The sequence below is a fragment of the Muntiacus reevesi genome, chromosome 5 (genome assembly GCF_963930625.1).
Source record: "Muntiacus reevesi chromosome 5, mMunRee1.1, whole genome shotgun sequence".
Classification (NCBI taxonomy): Eukaryota; Metazoa; Chordata; class Mammalia; order Artiodactyla; family Cervidae; genus Muntiacus; species Muntiacus reevesi.
This window is the reverse complement of record NC_089253.1, coordinates 39962905-39986829: the sequence shown is the minus strand read 5'-3', so window position 1 is coordinate 39986829 and position 23925 is coordinate 39962905. Positions and strand designations below refer to the sequence as shown.

Sequence of the window (23925 nt, the reverse complement as noted above, 5' to 3'; positions counted from 1 at the left end):
TTTCCATCTTTTAAACGCGAGTCCAGACATCGTGCTCCTGCCTCCTCAGGTCACTCGGAAGCCCTTGAGAGCCCCGGACCAGAGTCCAGTTGCCATGACGCTGCTGCATCACTCCGGTCTGGCTGAGCTCTGACCTCTGCGACAGAGAATGGGCATCTCCGTCTGCTGTAGAAGCCCTCAGGAGAATTGAGTGAAGGACATGCCTGACACTGAAAATCCCTCTTAAAATGCCACTGTACCAGATCAGAATAGAGGAGATCAGAATAAAGGTATTACTAACTCTGTTTACCCTAATTCTGTCGGAAGGTTGTTCACTCCCTTTGCTGCAGACCCCTTCCTTGCCTTTCTGCTCTGCTCTGTATTGCCCTGCAGGGTGCAGTTTCTCAGGCTTCCAGGACAGCTGTCTTCATTCAGCCTTGGGTTTGGCGAAACGGAGACAGAGGCAGGAGACTGGAAGGTAGAAGGCAGGACAAAGCCAGGTTATTTCTCTTCCTCGTGGTCCAAGCTTCCCAAGGATGACCCTCTCCCCCACTCTCCCTTAATTCCACCCCCTCCATTTGTCCCTCCAGCTTAGGAGTGTTTTTGCTAATCTTTGGGTCGCCTCATTGTCCGCTGTTGGGTTTCTCAGCCCTTCCATCACTCCTGTCATTGTGTCACCAATTCGGGGCACTGGATTTTCTGGCTTACATACTTAGAGTGGTTCCTGTTTGCCTGGTTGGACCTTGAGTGATACACCCAATATTATACCAGGCACTTTGTAGACATTATTTCTTAGACCTCACAAGTCTTACGTGGTAGATTGTATTGTTCCCATTTTACCTAGCAGGAAGTTGAGCCTTACAGGGTTTTATTACTTGCCCAAGTTAATCAGCATGAATCCAGTTTCATCAAATCTAGCATGAGCATTTCTCCCTGCATTTTAACATCTTTGTAGTGGGGGTACTTTTTTCTCTAATGGACACCAGTGTGAAGTTTTAGGACTATCAAGAAAGTATAAGATGGCCCTTCTGATATTCGGATAGTGATGATTCCAGCAGAACCTAAACCATTGCTATTTTAAGAAGAAGAAGAGGAAGAAACAGGCCCCAAATGGAGCCCTTTGCCCTCAGGACAGCAAATCAAGGCTTAATTGCAGTTTCATTCTTTCCCAGCAATGTGTTCTATAAACAGAAAATCTAAAATTTCCTGATCAGTACTAGTCAGGTAATCTGCATAAAAGACCCCTTCTGTCCCCTTTCCCCTGAAAAGAAGATAACCTGGACTGAAAAAGTTCTTTCTTTGCTAATAACTTCCCCACTCACCCCTCCTTCCTTTTGTAAAACCCTTCCTTTTTTTTTTTTTTTTTTAAAACCCTTCCTTTTTTGTACAGTTCCTTGGAGCACTTTTCTGTTCCCTAGATGGGATGCTGAGTCATTAGATAAAGCCAATTAAATATTCAAATTTACTCAGTTGAATTTTGTTATTTATCAGTGCTTAGAATGAGACATGCTTAGATGCTCACATGGGGCCACTTTGTGACCACAAAAATGACTTGGCCTTTCTCTGAGTGATTGGTGGTGGTTTTTTTTTTTTGGTTTGGCTTTGGTTTGGTTTGTTTTGTTTTTGCCACACCACGTGGCTTGTGGGATGTTCCCCAACTAGGGATTGAGCCGGGCCCCCAGAATCAACCACTAGGCCACCAGGGAATTCCCAATTGGTGCTTCTTTAACTGAAGATACAAATCTAGCCCTGTTTGAATCTTCCTGCCTCCTAGGTAAGCATTGTAAAGATACCCAGTCTCTGAATTGCCCCTGCTTCTTGACAGCCTTCAATCCAGACATAGTCCCCACTTCCCTAATCCCTCCACAGAACCAGGGGGAAAAGCCCACATTTAAGGACACACACAAGATGTTCTCAGGATAAGCTCTCCTAACTGCCTGCTAGTTAAATAAACCTGACTTTTTTTGACTACAGGTGTGTTTCTGGTGGTCTTTGGTCAAAGGCTTTGACAACCTTAACCAATTTATTTTGCTTCTATTTTCCATTTTTATACATATAAAGAGTGATACATGAAAAATCTATGTCACTATGTCAGTCTCAAAGAGCTCTTTAAATAACTAAACAATTCCAAGAGATAAGAAATCATTGTATCAGAACTTGGCAGCATTTTTTATTTTTAGGGTTGCCTAAAATAATGGTTCTTCTTACATCTTGTGCTCTTTTGAGTGAAATCCAGTTGCAGAAGCAGGACTCAACTCCCGTTCTGCCCATTCTACCCATCCACTGGCCTTGCTCTATCCACTACAGCACCATGCTGCCTCACTGGGAACTTTAAATAGTTGTTAAATGAATGAAAGGGTAGATATTATTAGCTCCGATACATGCATACAAAGAAACTGAATCCAAGAGAAATAAGTCACTTGAGATCAAACAGCTTGCAAGTCACAGAGCGATTCTGACTGCAAAGCCAGAGCTCTTTTCCATCATACCTACTGCTGAGGGAGCCCTCCCTGCACAGAGCATCCGAGGGGAAACTCCAGGACCAGCTTAAGTGAAGCTGTTACCAGTTCCCATCTGTCATAGTCCGTGCTGAGTCCTTTTTGAAGGAATTGGGACTTTAATTGCTGAGTTGGCCTGTGTGGAGGAGAGAGGGTAGAGATTTGGTAGGCAAATATGTCTGTAACTCGTGAATTTGGCCTTGGATTATGAGATTCCTAGAGCAGGGGAAGGACAGACTGGAGATTAGAGACATGAAAACAGTGGCCTGTGTCCCAGTAGTTAGCTGTTCCAGGCCATTCCTCACGTCATCCCCAGGGCTGGAGGCCCAAGCTGGGATGAAGCATTGCCTTTTTAAATTTTTTTTTAAACTTTTAAAAAAGATTTAAGTATAGTTAATTTACAATGTTGTGTTAGCTTCAGGTGTACAACAAAGTGATTCAGTTATGTTGTTTACTCGTGAAGTCCTCTCTGACGCTTTTGTGACCCCATGAACTGTAGCCTGTCAGGCTCCTCTGTCTCGGGAATTCTCCAGGCAAGAATACTGGAGTGGGTTGCCATGCCCTTCTCCAGGGGATCTTCCTGACCCAGGGATCAAGCCCATGTCTCTTGGAAGTCTCCTGCATTGCAGGTGGATTTTTTACCATTGAGCCACCTGGGAAGCCCCGATTCAGTTTTTATATATATATATATATATATATATATATATATATATATATATATATATATATATATATATATATATCTTTTTCAAATTATATTATTCTACTTGCATATATACTTTCTCAGGTTCTTTTCCATGATAGGTTACTATAAGACATTGAATGGAAGCATTTCCTTTTGATTCGGCTCTTACTGTTGGCATTTGGGGCCTTGGTGATGAGGGGACAAGGAGTGGGCTGCTGTGGGAAATAAAGCCAGCCAGAGCTCTAAGTGAAGAGACGGCTGTTTGAAGGCTAAAAGTGGGTGTGTGGGGCTGCACTGTAACTTACTTGGCATTCTGTACTCATAGCAATACTTCTGTTGTGAAACTCGTGTTCCAATCACTTGTCAGCATCTCCCAGTCTCTTGATCTGTGGGTTGCCAGAGGGCAGGTCCATTTCTCATCCATCTTTCTAGTTCCAGCCCTGTCCCTGGAGCTGTGGCGTTAGCACCAGCTTGGTGTCTATACTGCGAGAGTCTTGTTCAAACAAAATGGGCAGGGGGCAGGGTGGGGGCGTCGGGGAGCGGCTTCCCTGGTGGCTCAGTGGAAAAGAATCTGCCTGCCGAAGCAGGAGACACAAGTTTGATCCCTGGCCCGGGAACTAAGCCCAGGCACTGCAACTATTGAGCCTGTGCTCTAGAGCCCAGGAGCTGCAACGGCTGAGCCCTCGAGCTGCAGCTCCTGAGGCCTGCACACCCTACAGCCTGTGCTCAGCAAGAGATGCTACTGCAATAAGAACGCTGAGCACTGCCACTGGAGAGTAGCCTCCGCTCATCACAACTAGAGAAAAGCCCAGGCAGCAACGAACACCCAGCACAGGCAAATAAGGAAATAAACAGAAACCAAAATGGGGGATCTGTCGGCTTGTGGGATTCAGGGAAGGGCTGAACACTCGATCATGCAAAAGGCGGGGAGACAGGCAGGATGCGAACGCCACCCGTCCAATCTTTCCATTCCTGGTCTCTGCCTTTTTCTGTGCGTCAGCCTTATTCTCTCCTTGTAGACGGCTTTTTTCCCACATAGCAGGAGATGTCCCACCATTTCCCATCTACTAGCTTCTGTGCCTAGTCGCTCAGTCGTGTCCGACTCTTTGCAACCCCATGCATTGTAGCCCGCAAGGCACCTCTGTCCATGGGGATTCTCCAGGCAAGAATACTGGAGTGGGTTGCTATGTCCTCCTCCTCCAGGGGATCTTCCCCACCCGGGGATCGAACCCAGGTCTCCCACGTTGCAGGCGGTCTCTTTACCATCTGAGCCACCAGGGACTGGGTACATTTCAAATCTTGTCTCTCCTCCACTGCCTACGTGCGCCTCGGGTGCCAGGCACTGTAGAACACACTCCTATCAGCAGAAGACTTCTGATCCTGCACGTTGGTGTCACAAAGTGAGCTGAATCTGCTTAGTGGGCATTCGGCAAATTTCTGGAAGCCATGCCCACTCAGGACCGTTCTTAGTAACTAGACAGGGAAGTGGCTATGAACGATGGTCATCTATAGCAGTGTATTTATACAATTCCTCCCACTGATCGACTACACAGCTGCTGAACTCAACAGTCGGAACTGCCAATGGCCATCCCTCCTCCACTTAATGTGAGGGGAAGAATGGTGGAGAAGGCAGCAGAAAAACTCAGCCAGGGACTTCCCTGGTGGTCCAGGGGTTAAGAATCCGCCTTGCAATGCAGGGGACACAGGTTTGATCCCTGGTCAGGGAACTAAGATCCCACATGCCAAAGGGCAACTAGAGAGTCTGGCACAGATCCCACATGACTCAACGAAGATTCCACGTGCTGCAACTAAGACTCGATGCAGTCAAATAAATACATAAATATTAAACAAATAGCCAATCAAATGCAACAGGAATTCTGGGAATAAATTAATATAATAGTAAAATACTAAAAATCACAACAGCCAGTAACAGGAATTGGTTAATTAAATGATGGTGTGATAGCACCACAAAGAACAAATTTCCAGACTGTAACAACACAGAAAAGCATTTATGGAATAATGTTAAGTGTGCAAACCCACAAACATACACAGATATTCCTTGACTTACAGGTTTATTCCCATAAATCTATCATAAGTTTGAAATCGTGCAACTCAGATTGTCTTTTAATCTGAGTCTTTTAATTGAGATAACACACCTGGTCTCAGGACTTAATGAAGCTCAGGTTGCTCATGTCTCATCACAGAAAGAATTCAGTGAGAGACAAAGTGATTTATTAAGAAGTGGACTTATTTAGAGAGATACACATTCCAAAGACAGAATGCAGTCTGTCTCAAAAGGCAAGAACGACCTTGGGAGAAACACACTCCATAGACAGAGTGTGGGCTATCTCAAAAGGCGAGAGGCCCCAAGATACAATGTGCTTAGTTTTTATGGGCTGCATAATTTCATAGGCTAACAAATGGGAGGATTATTCTGGCTATTTTAGGAAGGGGATGGAGATTGCCGGGGACTGGGCCATCATCCACTTTTTGGCCTTTTATGGTTAGCCACTGAACTGTCCTGGTCCTGATGGGGGTGTCATTTGAGGCTCAAGGTCAACTGGAAGTCAACCTGTCTGCCATCTTGGACCTAGCTGGTTCTAACCGGTTTTTGTCATGTCCTATGGTCATGTCAAGAGCATCCTCAGTGGCTCAGAGGTAAAGAATCCACCTGCAATGCAGGAGACTTGCAGGAGATGCAAGTTTGATTCCTGGGTGGAGAAGATTCCCTGGGTAAGGAAATGGCAACCTATTCCAGTATTCTTGCCTGGGAAATCCCATGGACAGAGGAGCCTGGTGGGCTACAGTCCATGGGGTCACAAGAGTTGGACAGAACTTAGTGACTGAACAACAATAACAACTATTTTCTAATAGTTTCTAATAAAGGGTTGAATATCTCATGTAATTTATTGAATACTGTTCTGAAAGTGAAAAACAGAATGGTTGTCTGGGTGCAGAATGGTTGGAAGTGTATCAGTTTTTTACTCTTGTGATCACATGACTGACTGGGAGTGGTGGCTGCCACTGCCCAGCATCATGACAGAGGCTGCATATTGCTAGTCTGGGAAAAGATCCAAAGTCAAAACTCAAAGTATGGTTTCTACTGAATACATCATAAAGTTGAACATCTTCACTCACTTCATTGTGAGCTGGGGACCACCTCTACACTATGATTACATGCGTGTGTGCTAAGTCTTGCTTCAGTTGTGTCTGACTTTTTGCGACGCTATGGTCCATTGCCCGCCAGGCTCCTCTGTCCATGGGATTCTCCAGGCAAGAATACTGGAGTGGGTTGCCATGCCCTCCTCCAGGGGATCTTCCTGACCCAGGAACTGAACCAGCATCTCTTACATCTGCGTTGGCAGGCAGGTTCTTTACTACTAATGCTACCTGGAAAGTCTGTGTACTATGATTATGTTGAAGCAAAACACTGAATAACATTAATACAGATTGGAGGTAAACCTGAGAAATGGAAATAAATCTGTTATGATGGCAGAATTATTGGTTAAAAAATATATAAACTGTCAAAATATGTAAGCACCATGAAGTTCACAGGAACATTAAAAATAGCAGTGATAAAAAATAGCGGTGATATACATCTTTATATAAAAGTATTCATGAAATTTTAACTGACAGTTGCAACACAGTGTACATCATAATTATGTTAAAACATCAGTGTGATTATGTATATGTAAGAAATTGTATAAAAATAAACACTGTTAACATTGGTTAGGCCTGAATGATGGGATTATAGTTTTTATATTTTAAAGTTTTTGGTATTGTCTGATTTACTTTTGTAATCAGAATTTAAAATATAGTCACTTCTATTAAAGAAAAAAGACTTCCAATGCAGCAGATATTAGACAAATGTCTCATAATGCAGGAATGACAAGAATTTGGCCCAGTAACTGTGGTAGGTTGGCTTATTTCCAACTATTCCACTCCCCCTATAATAAGATTACAGGCCTAGCCCCTATGCCTGGAGACTTTTAATGCCTCTCATTAGGCAGTGAATATTTATCCATCTCACTGACTTTGAGCTTGGCAGAGGGACTTGCCTTGGCCAATGAAATGTGAGCAGGCATGAGATAATCTATATTCTAGCTGAGGATTCCTGCATTTGTGTATGGCATGCCTTGGCCTTTTCTGCCTGTGCCACACACCATGAGAAGAGCATGCCCCAGGGAAATGCTGCTTCTTCAGCCTGCGTCCTAGAATGGAAGACACCCAAGTCCAGTTGAACACAGCTGGCCTGGTAGAGGACAGGTGACCCAAAGACCTGTGAGCGAGAAATGAATGTTCACTTTTCTAAACAACTGCATTTTGGGGTTGTTTGTTACACACCCTTGCCACAGCAAGAAGCTGACTAATACTCCAGACCTTGCCTTTTTCCCCCAAGCCCCGTGTTCTTTTTTGAATAAAATTTTATATGGCTGAGAGTAACATTAGGGAGAACAACCATCTCGGCTTTCCTGAATGATTGAGGGGTTTCCTAGGACATGGAACTTTGAGATTTTCAAAAATAGCTTTATTGCAATATAATTTACATCCCATACAATTCACTCATTTACAGTGTACAGTTCAGTGTTTTTTAGTATAGTCACAGAGTTGTACAACCATCACAAAAATCTAAATTGAGAACATTTTTGTCCCTCCTCCTAAAAGAAGTTCCAGACTCATCAGCAGTCACTCCCTATTGTTCCCCTCCAGTCCACAGAAACCACTAATCTACTTCCTGTCTCTGTCAATTTGTATATTTGGGATATTTCATATAAATGGAATCCGACAGTACAGCCTTTTGTGACTGTTTATTTCTTAATTAACATAATGTTTCCCAGGTTCATCTTTGTTGTAACATGTATCAGTATTCATTTCTTTTTATTGCTGGGAAAAATTCAGTTGTATGTATAGACCGCATTTTACTCATCTATTTATCAGTGGTGGACGTTTGGGTGTTTCCACCTTGGGCTGCTGTGAATAATGCTGCTATGAACATTTATGTATGAGTCTTTGTTTGCACATCTGTTCTCAGGTGTTTTGGGTGTATGCCTAGGAGTGGAATTGCCGAGTGATATGGTAATTTTATGTTTAACTGATTGAGGAGCTGCCAAACTGTTTCCCACAGCTGCTCTGAGGTACATTCCTACCGGCAGTGTAAGAGGGATCCAGTTTCTCCACATCCTTGCCAACACTTGTTATTGTCCATCTTTTCTATTACAGCTATCCTAGTGGGCACACAGTGATGTATCATAGTTTTGATTTTCTTTTTTTTTTTTTTCATAGTTTTGATTTTCATTTCCCTAAACGACTAATGATGTTAAACATCTTTTCGTGTACCCATTCCCCATTTGTATACTTTCTTCAGAAAAATGTCTATGCAAATCCTTGGCTCATTTTAAAATTAGGTTATTAGTCTTTGTGCGTTTGAGTTGTAAGGATTCATTATATATTCTGGAAACTAGACCTTCCTCTGATAGACAATTTGTAAATATTTTCTCGTCTGTGGGGGTGTCTTTTTACTCTCTTAACTTGCAGCAAGAAAGTTTTAAATTTTGATGTGGTCCAATGAATCTATTTTCCTTTGGTCACTTTTGCTTTTGGTGGTGCGTCTACCAGCTTCCTTGTTAGTAGTCAACATCCCTAAGCAGTTATGGTAGGTTTTTTTAATCATTGAAACTGGATGCCACCTGCCTTGAAACTTTCCTCAACATTGTGCTATAGGCACTGTAGTGGTTAAAAGCCCCTGCTCTGTAGACAAACTGCGTGGGTTCAAATCCCCGCTAGAGCAGCCACTTAATGACGGTGTTTTCTCTACCCTAGGATCACTGCCAGGTGAGCACAATGCTGGGTGTTCAGTTTAGTCACTCAGTCGTGTCCAAGTCTTTGCGACCCATGGACCACAGCACGCCAGGCCTCCCTGTCCATCACCAACTCCCAGAGCTTGCTCAACCTCACGTCCATTGAGTCGGTGATGCCATCCAACCATCTCATCCTCTGTTGTCTTCTTCTCCTGCCTTCAATCTTTCCCAGCATCAGGGTCTTTTCCAATGAGTCAGTTCTTCACATCAGATGGACAAAGTATTGGGGCTTCAGCTTCAGCATCAGTCCTTCCAGTTAATATTCAGGACTGATTTCCTTTAAGATTGACAGGTTTGATCTCCTTGCAGTCCAAGGGACTCTCAAATCTTCTCCAACACCACAGTTCTAAAGCATCAACTCTATATCAATGCTGGGTGTAGGTGAGAGAAATCAAGAACAGGGATAGATGGGACTTCTCTGGTGGTCTGCTGCTGCTGCTGCTGCTAAGTCACCTCAGTCGTGTCCGACTCTGTACGACCCCATAGATGGCAGCCCACCAGGCTCCCCCGTCCCTGGGATTCTCCAGGCAAGAACACTGGAGTGGGTTGCCATCTCCTTCTCCAATGCATGAAAGTGAAAAGTGAAAGTGAAGTCACTCAGTTGTGTCCGACTCTTCAAGACCCCATGGACCGCAGCCCACCAGGCTCCTCCGTCCATGGGATTTCCCAGGCAAGAATATTGGAGTGGGTTGCCATTGCCTTCTCAGTCCCCAGTGGTGTAGAGGTTTAGAATTCGCCTGCCAATTCGGAGTCACGGGTTCGATCCCTGGTCCGGGAAGATTCCACATGCCGTGGAGCAACTAAGCCTGTGTGCCACAGCTACTGAGCCTGTGCTCTGAAACAAGAGAAGCTACCAAATGAGAAGCCTGCTCACCGCAATGAGAGAAAGCCCACATACGGCAACAAAGACCCAGCGCAGCCAAAAAGAAATAAATACATAAATTTTTAAAAAAGAAAAAGATAGACCAGGAGGACAATTGATATAGCTTCTTCTGTGTATCCTCATAATGGATTGGACTTAATGGAGGGCCTGAACAGATCTAGAGTTCAGGATATGGACCATACAGAAAACTCTGGCACATGACTTCACATCTTATCAGTTACACCTCTTTTCCAGTCACTGTTGCCAACTTCCCTTCACATAGAAGCAGCCTGACTGCACACAGCCCACACTTCGCACCTCTCGGTTCTTGCTCTGGGGCTTCTCTGACCCCTCATTGGGGGATACTTGGAGCCCTATTCAGCACTAACACTTGCACACCCTAGAAGTGGGTGGAACAGATGCCCCTGGAGCCATGACTGACCAACAGGGATGGAAGCTAGTGATTAAGTGCTTACACATTTGTCGTTCACTTTGTTTCCCCAAAGATACCAAAGGAAGGGGTGAAGGATGCTCAACAGGTATAAACAACAGCTACCCACGTTTTTTACTCAGAATCTTTAGAAGGATCCCAGGAATCTAGATGTGTAATAAGCCCTGTAGGGGACTCCTATGCAGTCTAAAAAAAAGTTTGCAAAACACGGAATTAGGAAAAAAAAACAACACAGAATTAGGGCATTTTCTGAAGGAATTTACATTATAAGAGGAGCAGAGATTACAATGGAGAAGGAAATGGCAACCCACTCCAGTATTCTTGCCTAGAGAATCCCGTGGACAGAGGAACCTGGTGGGCTGCTATCCATAGGGTTGCACAGAGTCGGACACGACTGAAGCGACTTAGCATGCATGCATGCACTGGACAAGGAAATGGCAACCCACTCCAGTATTCTTGCCTAGAGAATCCCGTGGACAGAGGAGCCTGGTGGGCTGCCATCCATAGGGTTGCACAGAGTCGGACACGACTGAAGCGACTTAGCATGCATGCATGCACTGGACAAGGAAATGGCAACCCACTCCAGTGTTCTTGCCTGGAGAATCCCAGGGACAGAGGAGCCTGGTGGGCTGCCGTCTATGGGGTCGCACAGAGTCGGACACGACTGAGCGACTTAGCAGCAGCAGCCGCAGAGATTACAGTTCTGGCAACTTGAACATACCCTTGTGTCACACAAAAAGCATTATATGACTGTCTGTCTCCATCTCCATGTCATTTATCTCTTCTGACTTGGCATCCCCATCCTAGGTACGCCCAGCATACGTACATGAACTTCCTTCCTAGTGTCTCAGTAAGATTACTGCTCTCTTCCTAAGGAAGGCTCCACTCCTTTTCCATAGGAGAAGGTTTTGCTTCTGGGTTCCTTCCTGTATCCTGTGGTCTAAAGAGAGCAGGGTCCTGGACTTCACCCGGAAGGGCACTGATGTTTGCTTCCTGCCAGCCCAACCCAGGTGATGAATGGCTTCCAGGACCCAGAGCAAGGATGCCTCAGTAGACCCACCAATTTTAGCTCAGTTGGAAGAGTGAAAGCTGCAGGGCCTGCTGGCTCCCTTATTAGATTTCTTCTTAAGTAAGTACATCTTTCAAAGACTTCCCCCCGCCAAAAAAAAGTTTCTAGAGGCAGTAAAGATAAATGTCTAAAAAGATGTTTTCCCCATTTGCATAGCTAGCTCTCAGAAAATATTGCTTCCTGCACTGCTTGGGTCTTGTGCACATCATTAATCCACATCCACTTCCTTTTTTTTGTTTATGGCCACACTGCACAGCATGCAGGATCTGAGTTCCCCAACCAGGGATTGAACCTGTGCCCCCTGCATTGGAAGCTCAGAGTCCCAACCACTGGACCACCAGAGAAGTCCCAATCCATACCCACTTTCAATGGCTACTTGGCTTATGACTCAGGGAGTGGTTTTCATTCAATTCTCTTGATTTAGAGTCTTCTGATAAAGTTGATAGTGGTGGGGTTGGGGAATTTGGTACTTCTTCCTGATTTGGCTCAGATGGTAAAGAATCTGCCTGCAGTGTGGAAGACCTAGGTTCGATCCCTGGGTTGGGAAGATCTCCTGGGGAAGGAAATGGCAACCCAATACAGTCTTCTTGCCTGGGAAATCCCATGGACAGAGGAGTCTGGATAGTTCATGGGGTCACAAAGAGTCAGACACGACAGAGCAACTGACATTTTCACTTTCCTGATTTAAACAGTATAACTTGTGGCAGATCTGACTTTGGCAGAGGTAGAGGCTCCCCAGTTTCTACAAGAGGGACCATGTCTCACATATCTGGTCATGTCTTTCCCTTACTTAAAACTCATCCATGTTTCCCAGTTGTTGTTCACTTGCTAAGTTGTGTCTGAGTCTTTGTGACCCCATGGACTGTAGTACGCCAGGCATCCCTGTCCTTTACTATCTCCAAGAGTTTGCTCAAACTCATGTCCATTGAGTCAAAGATGCCATCTAACCATCTCATCCTGTCGCCCCCTTCTTCTGCTGCTCTCAAACTTTCCCAGAAGCAGGGTCTTTTTCATGAGTTGGCTTGTTTGCATCAATTGGTCAAAGTATTGGAGCTTCAGCTTCAACATCAGTCCTTCCAATGAATATTAGACTCACATTCAGGCCCTTTATGATCTGGCCCCTGCTTGTCTTCTGTTTCGTTAGGACTCTTCAATTGCACATGATAGAAACCGATTTTCTCTTTGTCACTGGGTCAGGTGAAAAAGTATTGGAAAAGTCCTGAACAACACTGACGTCAGGCATAGCTGGATGCAGTAGTGCACGTGTTTTTGGGACTGTCATTTCTCTCCATCTCCAGGCTCTGTCCTCTGTATTGGCTTCCTTTTCAGGGAGACTCTATTATGTGGCAGAGATGAACACCATAGTGACTTCAGGTTTATAACTTGGTAGTTTATTAAGCTCGATGGGGAGTGAATGCAACTTCTCCAGAAAGTTCCAGGAAAGTTCAGAGGATGCCTGTCATCAGTGAGGATAGCTCATATGCTCATCCGTGGACCACCCTTGTGGCTTACTGTCCACTCCTGATGCTTGGGGGTGGGGTCACCCAAGTTGAACGACCTTTTTGAGAGTGATATATGAGTATTTACAGAGAACATTTGGGATGACATAAGAGGAGGATATGGCATGTACCATCACCTAACAAATAGCTGTGTTCCTCTTCTTTGTTAATAGAATCCAAATTTTGTTGGGTAGCAAGAAGCTAAGGGAAGGAGAGCCCCTCACTCAGCCGCAGGGCATGAATCATAATTGGTTTAACCCAAGCCCTGGAATCACCGACTCAGTGGACAGGAATCTGAGCAAGCTCCGGGAGATAGTGAAGGAGAGGGGAGCCTGGTTGCTGCGGTCCATGGGGTCACAAAATTAGATAGAACTTGGTGACTGAACATCAACAACAAAGCCCTGGAATCCCATTCCTACTGCAGTGACTGGTTTGTGTGTTGTGACTTGGATTTAGCCAGTGAGAACATAAAGGGTAGGCTGCTGGAGGACTCATGGGAAATATTTTCCTCCCTGAGAAAATAAGTGATGTTACCTCCCTGGCGTCCCGTGGTTAACACTCTGCACTTCTGCAGGGGGCGCAGGTTGGAGCCTAGTCAGAGAAGCCTCTGCCCACCTTCCACACTGGGAGCACAGAATCTAAGTCACTGGACTACTAGGGAAGTCCAAAAGCTGTGTCGTTTACTTAGAAGAAATTTTTAATTTTAATTATATCCAGGATTTCAATTTTTTCCTCATGGATTGTGCCCTTAGGGTCATATCTAAAGTCATTTAGAAACCTAAGGCCATCTAGACCTTCTCTTCTGTTATCTTCTTGGAGTTTTATAGCTTTGCATTTTACATTGAGGTCAGTGATCCATTTTGAGTTAACTTTTGTGAAGGGCATAAGGTTTGTGTCTTTCTTTTTTTGTTTGTGGATGTCTAGTTCTATTTATTGAAAAGACTATCTTCCATCCATTGTATTGCCTTTGCCCCTTTATCAAAGATGAATTGACCACATTTATGTGGGTCTGTTTATATGCTCTCTGTTCTGATCTACTGATCTATTTGTCTATTCCTTCATCAATAATACACTGTCTTGATTACTGCAGTTTTATAATACTGACTCTTCCTATCCATGAACATGGAATATCTCTCCATTTATTTAGCTCTTTGATTTCTTTCATCAGGTTGTGTAGTTTTCCTCTTATAGATCTTTTTTTCCCAATGATTTTATTGTGATAAAATACACATAAAGCTTATCATGTTAACCATTTTATGTTTATGGTTCAGTGGTATTAAATACATTCATAATGTTATACAACTATCAGCACCATTCAACTCCATAAATCTTTTCACCTTATAAAATGGAATCCCTGTACTTATTAAACAAAATCCCCTTATTTTCTCTCCTGCCCAGCCCCTAGCAATCACCATCTTACTTTTTGTCTCTATATCAGTATTTCCTTCCTCTTAAAGACTGAAAAGATGCTAACTAGACTTATTGTGGTGATGATTTCTCAATGTACACACACATTGAATCACTATGTTGTACACCAGAAACTAACATAATGTTCTATGGCAATTACACATCAATTAAAAATTTTTTAAAAGACTGAATAATATTCCATTGTATGTATACATCCCACTCACTTATTCTTCTGTTGATAGACACTTTGTGTTGCTTCCACATACTGTAAATAGTGCTACTATGAGCATGGGTGTACAAATATCTCTTGAAGACCCTGCTTTCAATTCTTTTGGGTGTATACCCAGAAATGGAAATTGCTGGGTCATATGGTAATTCTATACTTGATTTTTTGAGGAAACGCTATACTGTTTTCCACAGATGTACCATTTACATTTTTACCAATAGTACACACAGTTTCCATTTCTCTACATCCTCATCAACACTTATTTCCTTTTTTGTTTGTTAGTAACCATCCTAATGGATGTGAGGTGGTATCTCATTGTAGTTTTTATTTGCATTTCCCTGCTCATCAGCGGTATGAGCCACTCTCACAATATCTGTCTTTTGATTAGTTCCTTTAGACCACTGACATTCAAAAGTGGTTACTGGTATAGTTGCATTCGTATGTACCATATTTGTCACTGTTTCCTACTTATTGCCCTTCTTCTTTATTCCTATTTTTATATTCCATTCTTCCCCTACCTTTCATGATTTTAACTGAGCATTTTATATGATTCCAGTTTCTCTCCTTTCCCAGCATAAAGGAAAATCTTTTTTTAGTTTAGTGGTTGCCCTAGAGTTTGCAATATACATTTACAACTAATCCAGGTCCATTTTCTTTTTTAAACATTTTGGCTAGTTTTATTTTTAGTTATACTGGGTCTTCGCTGCCAGGTGTGGGCTTTCTCTAGTTGTGGTGGGAGAGGCCTAGTCTTCATGCACTGCCCTGGCTTCTCATTGTAGTGGCCTCTCTTGTTGTGGAGCACAGGCTCTAGTTGCAAGGGCTTCAGTAGTTGCAGCATTCGGGCTCAGTAGTTGTGGTGAATGGATTTAGTTGCTCCGTGGCATGTGGAATCTTCCTGGACCAAGGACTGAACCCATGTCCCCTGCATTAGCAGTCAGATTCTTATCCAGTGTTCCACCAGGGAAGTCCAGGTCCACTTTCTAATAACATTATACAACCTCATGGGTAATGAGTTTTTCTTTTTTTTTTTAGTATTTTTTTATTTGGCTGTGCCGGGTCTTAGTTGCAGCATTCGGGATCTTCAATCTTCCTTGAAGACAATATGGTGTCTAGTTCCCTGACTAAGGATCGGAACCCGGGCCCCCTGCCTTAGGAGCCTGGAATCTTAACTGTTGGACCACCAGGAAGTCTCAGTAACAAGTTTCCTATAATATCAAAATAATCATAACTTCTCTCCTGTTCCTTCACTGTCATTCATGTCACTTATATATAAACATACATTATGTGTGTGTGTGTGTGTGTGTGTGTGTATACATATATACTATTAATTTGAACAAACTGCTATCTGTTAGATCAATTAAGAATAAGAAAAATGAAAGTTTTAATTTTACCTTCATTATTCTTTCTTCCATATTCTTCCTTTCTTTATGTAGATCCAACTTTCTGACCTATATTATTTTCCTTTTCTCTGAAGAACTTTTTTTAACATTTCTTAGAAATGGCAAGTCTACTGGTTTGGTATCTGACATTCAGTTGGGGAATGTTTCCAGTATTTCTTCTGCTCCTTTCACTCTCTCTCCTTTTTCTAATATTCCCATTCATTTCAGTCACTCAGTCATGTCCGACTCTTTGCGACCCCATGGACTGCAGCACGCCAGGCTTCCCTGTCCATCACCAACGCCCGGAGCTTGCTCAAACTGATGTCCATTGAGTCAGTGATGCCAAGGCCATCTGCACTGAATTGCTCGCAATTCATCAACTACCCTTCAGGCTTCCCTACCTGCATGGGCTCCCACGGAGGTTTCAGCTCGTGGGTTTCTGCTCAGGTAGTCTCTGTATTCACCTGTTTGTCTCTCCAACTTGGGGAGCGGCAGTTTGCTGCTCTCACTTCTGCGACCTCACTGTCACAGGTCCCTGGCCCTCTGCGACCTTCTGTCACTTGCTGTGACCTCACTTCTTTTACACATCTAAGAAGAGTTGCTGATTTCTCAGTTTTCTCAGCCTTCTATTTGCTGTTAGGACAGACTAGCAACTTCCCAAAGGACCATGATCTTTTATACACATGATCTTATCCTCCATTACAGGATGTTCTGCATTCACTTCTGTGGGGCTCCTGCACTAACACTGATCACCTTTAGTTAGTAAAGGATTAACCGAACTGGGGATACATTTCAGTTTTATGAATATTCTATCTACTTTTGTTGCATCCTCGTTTCTTAGGCATGAGCATTCTGGGCTCTCATTTCTCTTTATTATTTTTATTTTTAAAGACTTAATTTAAAAAAAACACTATTTATTTGACTGTGTTGGGTCTTAGTTGCAGCGTGTGGGTTCTCTAGTTGCCCACATTGAGTTAGTTGCCCCACAACATGTGGGGTCTAATTCCCTGACCAGCACTGCTTTGGAAGGTAGATTGTTACCCATTGGACCACCAGGGGATTTTCCATTCCGGGGCTTTTGAATGAGAGCCTCGAAGGTCTCTGTCTCAGCCTTTGGGCTATGGGATGTTTTATTCTGCCATTTGGAAGTTCTGAGCTTTAACTCTCCCACCTCCAACAATGACAACTCCCATCTCCCACCCCATACATCTTTACAACATAGCAAGTGCCCTAAACACCATGCCTAAACACCATGAGACTGCAGAAGACTTCACTCCCAAGTTTTGGGACTTCCAGAAATGTCCAGCTCCTCATGACCACCAAAAGCTCTGCTGGCTTCTCTTCCTCCCAGTAGTGTTCCTTTGCCTGAGCTAAGCTTTTGTGCCCTGAATTGACAAATCCCTCCAGAGAAAAATATTTGACCTGTGACTCTCAGCCTATTCATGTCTGGAATCTTTATCGCATTCATTCATAGCTTTGCATTTATTTATAACTCTGCTGATTTCAAAAAGATGATTCTTGCAATTTTCTTATTTTTTTGTTTTGTTTGTCTTCTAATTTCTGCAGTGGGAGCATTGGCTGGCTGAAAATTTCTATATCCTGGTTGCAAACAGAAGTCTTTTGATCTTTTCTTATATTCTCTAAATTTACTTTCATTATCTCTTCAAATATTTTTTTCTCCAACTTTATATTTTTCTTTCTGAAATCCTATTATCTGGATATTTTTACTTCTACTTTTACTAATTTTTTTTTAATATTTTCAATTTTTAAAACCTCGCCCATCTGGGAAAGTTATTCAATTTGGTCTTCCTGTTCACTAATATTTTCTTCAGCAGTGTTCATTATATTTATCCCAACTACCTGGATTGATCAGCACTTCTTGTTTTGAAGGGCTACTAAGAATTAATGATTGCTATATTCATTCATTCATATATTCATCAAATATTCACTGAATGCCTACCTTATGCCAGGCTGGGTTCCAGGCATGGGGAATTCACTATCTATGCAAAGTAGACTTAACTAATTTAAACGTTTAGCTCAGATTCACATGTACAACCGGCTACTTGACATCAGACACAACTCAACATGTCCAAAATTGAACCAGGGACCTTCCCCTAATCAGTATTCCCTTGGGGGCAAGTCACAGAATTCCAGGTCACACTAGTTTAAGCCATAAATCGAAGTTAATGGCTCAGTTAACTGAAAAGTCCAGAGGAAGAATGGCTTGAGGCCTGGCAGATTGATATTAAAGGTTCAATGATATTGACAGGACTCAGCATCTGTTTTTCCATTTCTTGCCTCTGCTTTTTTCTCTGCTGACTTCACTTGTGGGATCTTCATCCTGTACCAGAGATTGAACACAGTCCCTCTGCAGTGAAATGCAGAGTCCTAACCACTGGACTGCCAGGGAATCCCCTCTGCTGACTTGACTTCTATGCTTACCCTCCGTCACATGGAGGTGAGATAATCACCAGCAGCAACAGGCTTCCATGCTTCCAGCTCAGTATCTCCAGCAGACAGAGGTTTCTCTATGCCAATAATTCCATCATCAGCTCCAGGCTTGCATCTTGTTGACTCTGCTTGGGTTTTGTGCCTAGTTATGACCCAATCACTGTAATCTGGAGAAGGAATCTTTGGATGGGCCAGATCTAGGTCTGAAGCTCACTCTTGCAGCTAAAGTTATGTTCTGCTAGCTTTGCAACCCAGTACAATTAAAAAAGCCTCCTCCCTGAGTGCTCCATCAAATGTTTGAAGGGGGACTCCCATCAGCCTGGCTTAGGACTCACGGTTTTTTCCAAACCAATGTCTGTGTCCTATTGGTAGGCCTGGATCTGGAGTTGCCAGATTTAATGAATAAAAATATGAGTATAAGGAAGATCTGGTACATATATACAGTGGAATATGGCTCAGCCATAAAAAGAATGAAATAACATTTGCAGCAACATGGATGGACCTGGAGATTGTGATACTGAGTGAAGTAAGTCAGACAGAGAAAGAGAAATATCCTATGATATCCCTTCTATGCAGATTCTGAAAAGAAATGATACAAATGAACTTATTTACAAATCACAAACAGACTCACAGTCTTCCAGAAGGAACTTATGGTTGCTGGGGGTAAGGATGGGGGAATGGATAGTTAGGGAGCTTGGGACAGACAAGTACACACTGCTATATTTAAAATAGATAACCAACAAGGACTTGCTGCGTAGCACAGGGAACTCTGCTCAATGTTATGCGGCAGCCTGGATGGGAGGGGAGTTTGGAAGAGAATAGATACATGTATATGTATGACTGAGTCTCTCTGCTGTGGACCTGAAACTATCACAATATTGGTAATTGGGTATACTCCAGGATAAAATAAAAAGTTCAAAAAAATGAGACATTCAGGACTTCCCTGATGGCACAGTGGGTAAAAATCAGCCTGTCAATGCTGGGGACATGGATTTGATCCCTTGTCCAGGAGGGTTCCACGTGCAGCCAAGCAACCAAGCCTGGGAGCCACAACTACTGAAGCCGATGCACCTAGAGCCCATCCTCCGCAACAAGAGAAGCCACTGCAATGAGAATCCCATGCACCACAACTAGAGAATAGCCCCTGCTGTTCATCACGCGAGAAAGCCCACATGCAGCAATTCAGACCCAGCACAGACAAAAAATAATAAAGTAGTGTGTACATGTCAATAAAAAATTTTTTTTAAATGAGACATTCAGCTACAATTGAATTTTAGATAAATAATGAATAAAATGTGAAGATTAATATGTCTCAAGTTTGCATCCTGGTACTGGCGACCTCACTTGGGTCATACACCAACCCCACACTGTGGGGGATGAGATCAGCCACACCCAACCACTTAGTTTGGGTGTGAGCAGCACAATCCCAAAAGAAAAAGTGGAAGTGCTGTTTCCAGAAAGAAGCTTGGATTTGAGCTGCACAGATGATAGTTGACCTTGACACTGCGCACATCCGGTTCACTGCAACCCATTAGCCCTCCCCCAGCTCCTTTATGGGCTCCCTTGATTTTAGGAATACAGGCTCTGCCCTCAGCCCCGGGGGGGATAAATTATGATTACTCTAAACTACAAATGAGATATATATATATATATATATATTTTTTTTTTTTTGCCAAATGATTGATGTTAAAGGAAAAACCATTCATTACATTTGTTGATGATCATCAGGTGAACTTTTCCAAGGAGCTACTATGATGGGGGTTTGTATTAGGGGTCAACTTCAAACACAATAAAGAAAAGTAGGAATTTATAGCCAAGGCTCAGGGTGGGGATCAGTGGATGGAAAATTACTAAGTGGAAAACTCAGAGGGTAAGGGCGAGATTCTGGCTAGACTAACCCAACAGATTCTTGTTAAAACTGAACGATGCAGTGATGAACACACAAGTCCAAAAGTCAGGGCACAGCTGAGAAGAGGCTTCAAAGGACCTGGATTGGAGTTTGTCAAGGAAGACTTTTTGTCATGGATACAAATCTTCCTAGCTCCTTTTGCGTTCAGCGATGGTCAGGCAGCCAGCTCTGGCCCACGAGAGGCAATGGGAAATTTGCTGGTGAGTTTTTGAAGATCTTGCCTTCCAGATAAAAAGACAGAGCCCCTGCACCTCACTCCTTACTTGTAACGCTGGTGTGAGCACATGATATTTGGAGCTATGTCAGTCATGAGACAACAAACATAGGACCGAAAAACCGGCCCACAAGAAGGGACGGAGCTGAATAGTGGGCAGAGTCTGAGAAAACTCAGGAAACTCGAATCTCTGGGCTTCTTTTGTAAACAACAGTCTTACAGTTCAGCCTCTGCCTTCTGGTACTTGCAGACACATGCTCCCCAGTTGATCTGCTCCTCCCCAGCCCCCCTCCCCGGCCCCAGCCTGCTTTTCTCCTGATGTCCCAGGGCTCAATGAATAATACCAGCACCTTTCCTTTCCTGCAAATCAAAATTTCAGTGTCATCACTGGAGCCTCCCTCTCCTCCCCCAATTCTGTTGAATATCCTCAGGGACTGTGGACTCTGCCTCCTTTTTACATTTCCACGTATGTTGTGGTATTGCTGGCAGCGCCTCAGTTCTCTCTCGGGTCAATTCAAAGGCTTTCTAATCTACCTCTTGCCTCTACTCTTTTTTTCCCTGCAATATATTTTCACAGTTGTCTTTTCAAAATATAAATCTGATAATATCAACCCCTGCCCTACCCTGACCCCCCACGAATGTTTAAAACCTCCTCTTGTTGCAGCAAGGGGGATCTCTTCCAGGGTCTGAAAGGGGGCTTATTTCCACTGGGAAATGGATTGTCCCAGGAGATACACATGCTGACCGAGCAAGAGAGTTTATTGGGAAGGGATCCCCGGGCAGAGAGCAGGAGAGTAAGGGAACCCAGGAGAACTGCTCTGCCTCTGGCTCACAGTCTCAGCCTTTACATTGATGGGATTAGTTCCCAGGTTGGCTCTGGCCAAGCATTCTGACTCAGGGTCCTTCTTGGTGCGCACATTGCCCAGCCGAGATGGATGCCAGTGAGAGGGATTCTGGGAGGAGGTAGGACATGTGGAGTCTCCTTTTGACCTTTCCCGGATTCTTCCAGTTGTCGGTAGCTTTTTAGCTCCTAGTAGTTCGGAGTTCCTTACCAGGACCTTCTGTCGCAAAGTTACTCTTGCAGACGGTTGCTATGCTGCCTAGTCTGGGTGGGCAGTTTCAGTTAGTGTATTTCTCCTAACACTTTTGCTCTTAGAAAAAAGACCAAAATCCTTAACAAAGCCTTTAAAACCCTGCGTGCTTGACTGTGCCTCAAGCCATACCTCACCCATGCTACTTCCCTCTTATGTGAGTCTGTCCCCTTCTACTACAGAACCTTTGTATATGCTGGGATGCCTAGAACGATCTTCTCCACCTCCATTCCCCTTCTCCACTCCGGCCGTGCCTTCAGATCTCTCCAGTACCCTTGCTTTTCAGGTGTGTCTTTTCCTGTCCTCAGAGACCCTCCCATTGCTCTCAATACCTAGCGGATGTCCACAGGTAGTCATCTATGGATATGAGAGTTGGACCATAAAGAAAGCTGAGCACCAAAGAATTGATGCTTTTCAACTGTGGTGCTGGAGAAGACTCTTGAGAGTCCCTTGGACTGCAAGGAGATCCAACCAGTCAATCCTAAAGGAAATCAGTCCTGAATATTCATTGGAAAGACTGATGCTGAAGCTGAAGTTCTAATACCTTGGTCACCTGATGTGAAGAGCTGACACATTAGAAAAGACTCTGAGGCTGGGAATGATCGAAGGCAGGAGGAGAAGGGGACAACAGAGGATGAGATGGTTGGATGGCATGACCGACTCAATGGACATGAGTTTGAGTAAACTCCTGGAGTTGGTGATGGACAGGGAGGCCTGGTGTGCTGCAGTCCAAGGGGTCACAAAGAGTCTGACACAACTGAGTGGCTGAGCTGATGATGAACTGATTTCTTCCCTGCTTCCCCTGGAATCCCACCAGGATTCCCTTCAACAGTTGAGATCCCTCCCCTCTGGAACAATTCTGCCACCATCCTTTTGTGAACGCAAGTTTTCAAATCAATGACCTGCTAATTCTCCCACAGCAGTGAGAACAAAAGACAAATTAACATTTTAGTACATTATTTTGACATACGAATAAGAAGGCGATTGAAAGAAGTGAAAGTGTCAGTCCAACTCGAAAGAGCACGGGACTGACTCTAATGGGGGGCCATTAGACCACCCCAGATACGGGAGGTCCTTGAAACGCCTTGCTCAGTCACCCAGTCGTGTCCAACTCTTTTGTGACCCCATGGACTGTAGCCCGCCAGGCTCCCCTGTCCCTGGGATTTCCCCGGCAAGAATATTGGAGTGGGTTGGCATTTCCTTCTCCAGGGGATCTTCCAGACACAAGGATCAAACCTACAGCTCTCTCCTAAATTGGCAGGTGGATTCTTTACCACTGAGTCACCTGCGAAGCCCTACTGGTAACCTAAAGAATGAGGAAGTTGGAGCCAGGAACAGAGAGGGAAATGCACTCCAGGCAGAGGGCTCTGTATATGCCCAGCCTCCTCCTCGAGGGGTCCCGGCGTGCTGGTGGTGAGAGACAGGAATGAGGGGTAAGGTGGGCTGTGAAGGAATGGATTTTGCTTCTGAGGGCAATGGGAAGCCAGTGGGGGGGCTTTAAGCAAGGGAGACCCTGCACCAGATTTGCTTTAGAAAGATCATTCTAATGCTGGGTGGAGAGTGGGTTGCAGGGGACAACACGGGTAGGGAGATAGAGGACGACAGAGGATGGTGTTAGATTAATTCAGCAAGGAGGCCATTAGACTGAGGGGGCTCTAAGGCTGCACTCTCTATGGAAAGTGAAGTGAAGTGAAAGTGAAAGTCACTCAGTCATATCCAACTCTGTAACCCCTTGGACTGTACAGTCCATGGAATTCTCCAGGCCAGAATATTAGAGTGGGTAGCCTTTCCCTTCTCCAGGGGAGCTTCCCAACCCAGGGATCGAACCCAGGTCTCCCACATTGCAGGAGGCTTCTTTACCAGCTGAGCCACAAGGGAAGCCCACATCATCTACGGAAGCAAAGCCAAATCTAAGCCAGTGAATACCTCAAGGTTATGAAAGCAGAACCTAAGGACAAAGAGCCAACTACATTTAAAATTAGAGCCCATCAATACTTTCCTTACCTTGCTTTTCAGTTTTTCTCTATAAAAGCGTTTCTTCAGCTCCTATCAAGAGAGCACTTCTAACTGCTTCCAGTTTGGCACGGCCTTATTTGAATATATTTTTGCTCAAATAAATTCCCTAAAAAGTTACTATGCCTCAGTTTACCTTTTAACTGTTCTGGTGTCAAAACTGGGATCCAAAGGAGATGCCAAGTTGCCACAGGAGCAAGCAGCCAGGCAGAGTGACCCACTGAGCCTATTGGGCTCACTGCTTTCTTCCTACCTCTGGAAGTTGTACGTAGGTTACTTTCTTATTTGAGCTTCGTGGTTTTTGGGTTTGAAAGAACTCTCTGAATTTATTTGA

The 23925-nt window shown here is 44.0% G+C and overlaps 1 long non-coding RNA gene across 1 annotated transcript in view; it reads right to left on the bottom strand.

The window, feature by feature from the left end:
• Positions 1 to 315: 315 nt before the first annotated feature.
• LOC136169673 (uncharacterized) overlaps positions 316 to 23925 on the bottom strand; it is a 45571-nt gene continuing 21961 nt past the window's right edge. The window contains exon 3 of the long non-coding RNA XR_010663427.1: positions 316 to 450. This is a non-coding gene — a long non-coding RNA (uncharacterized lncRNA). The remainder of the gene's footprint in view (positions 451 to 23925) is intronic.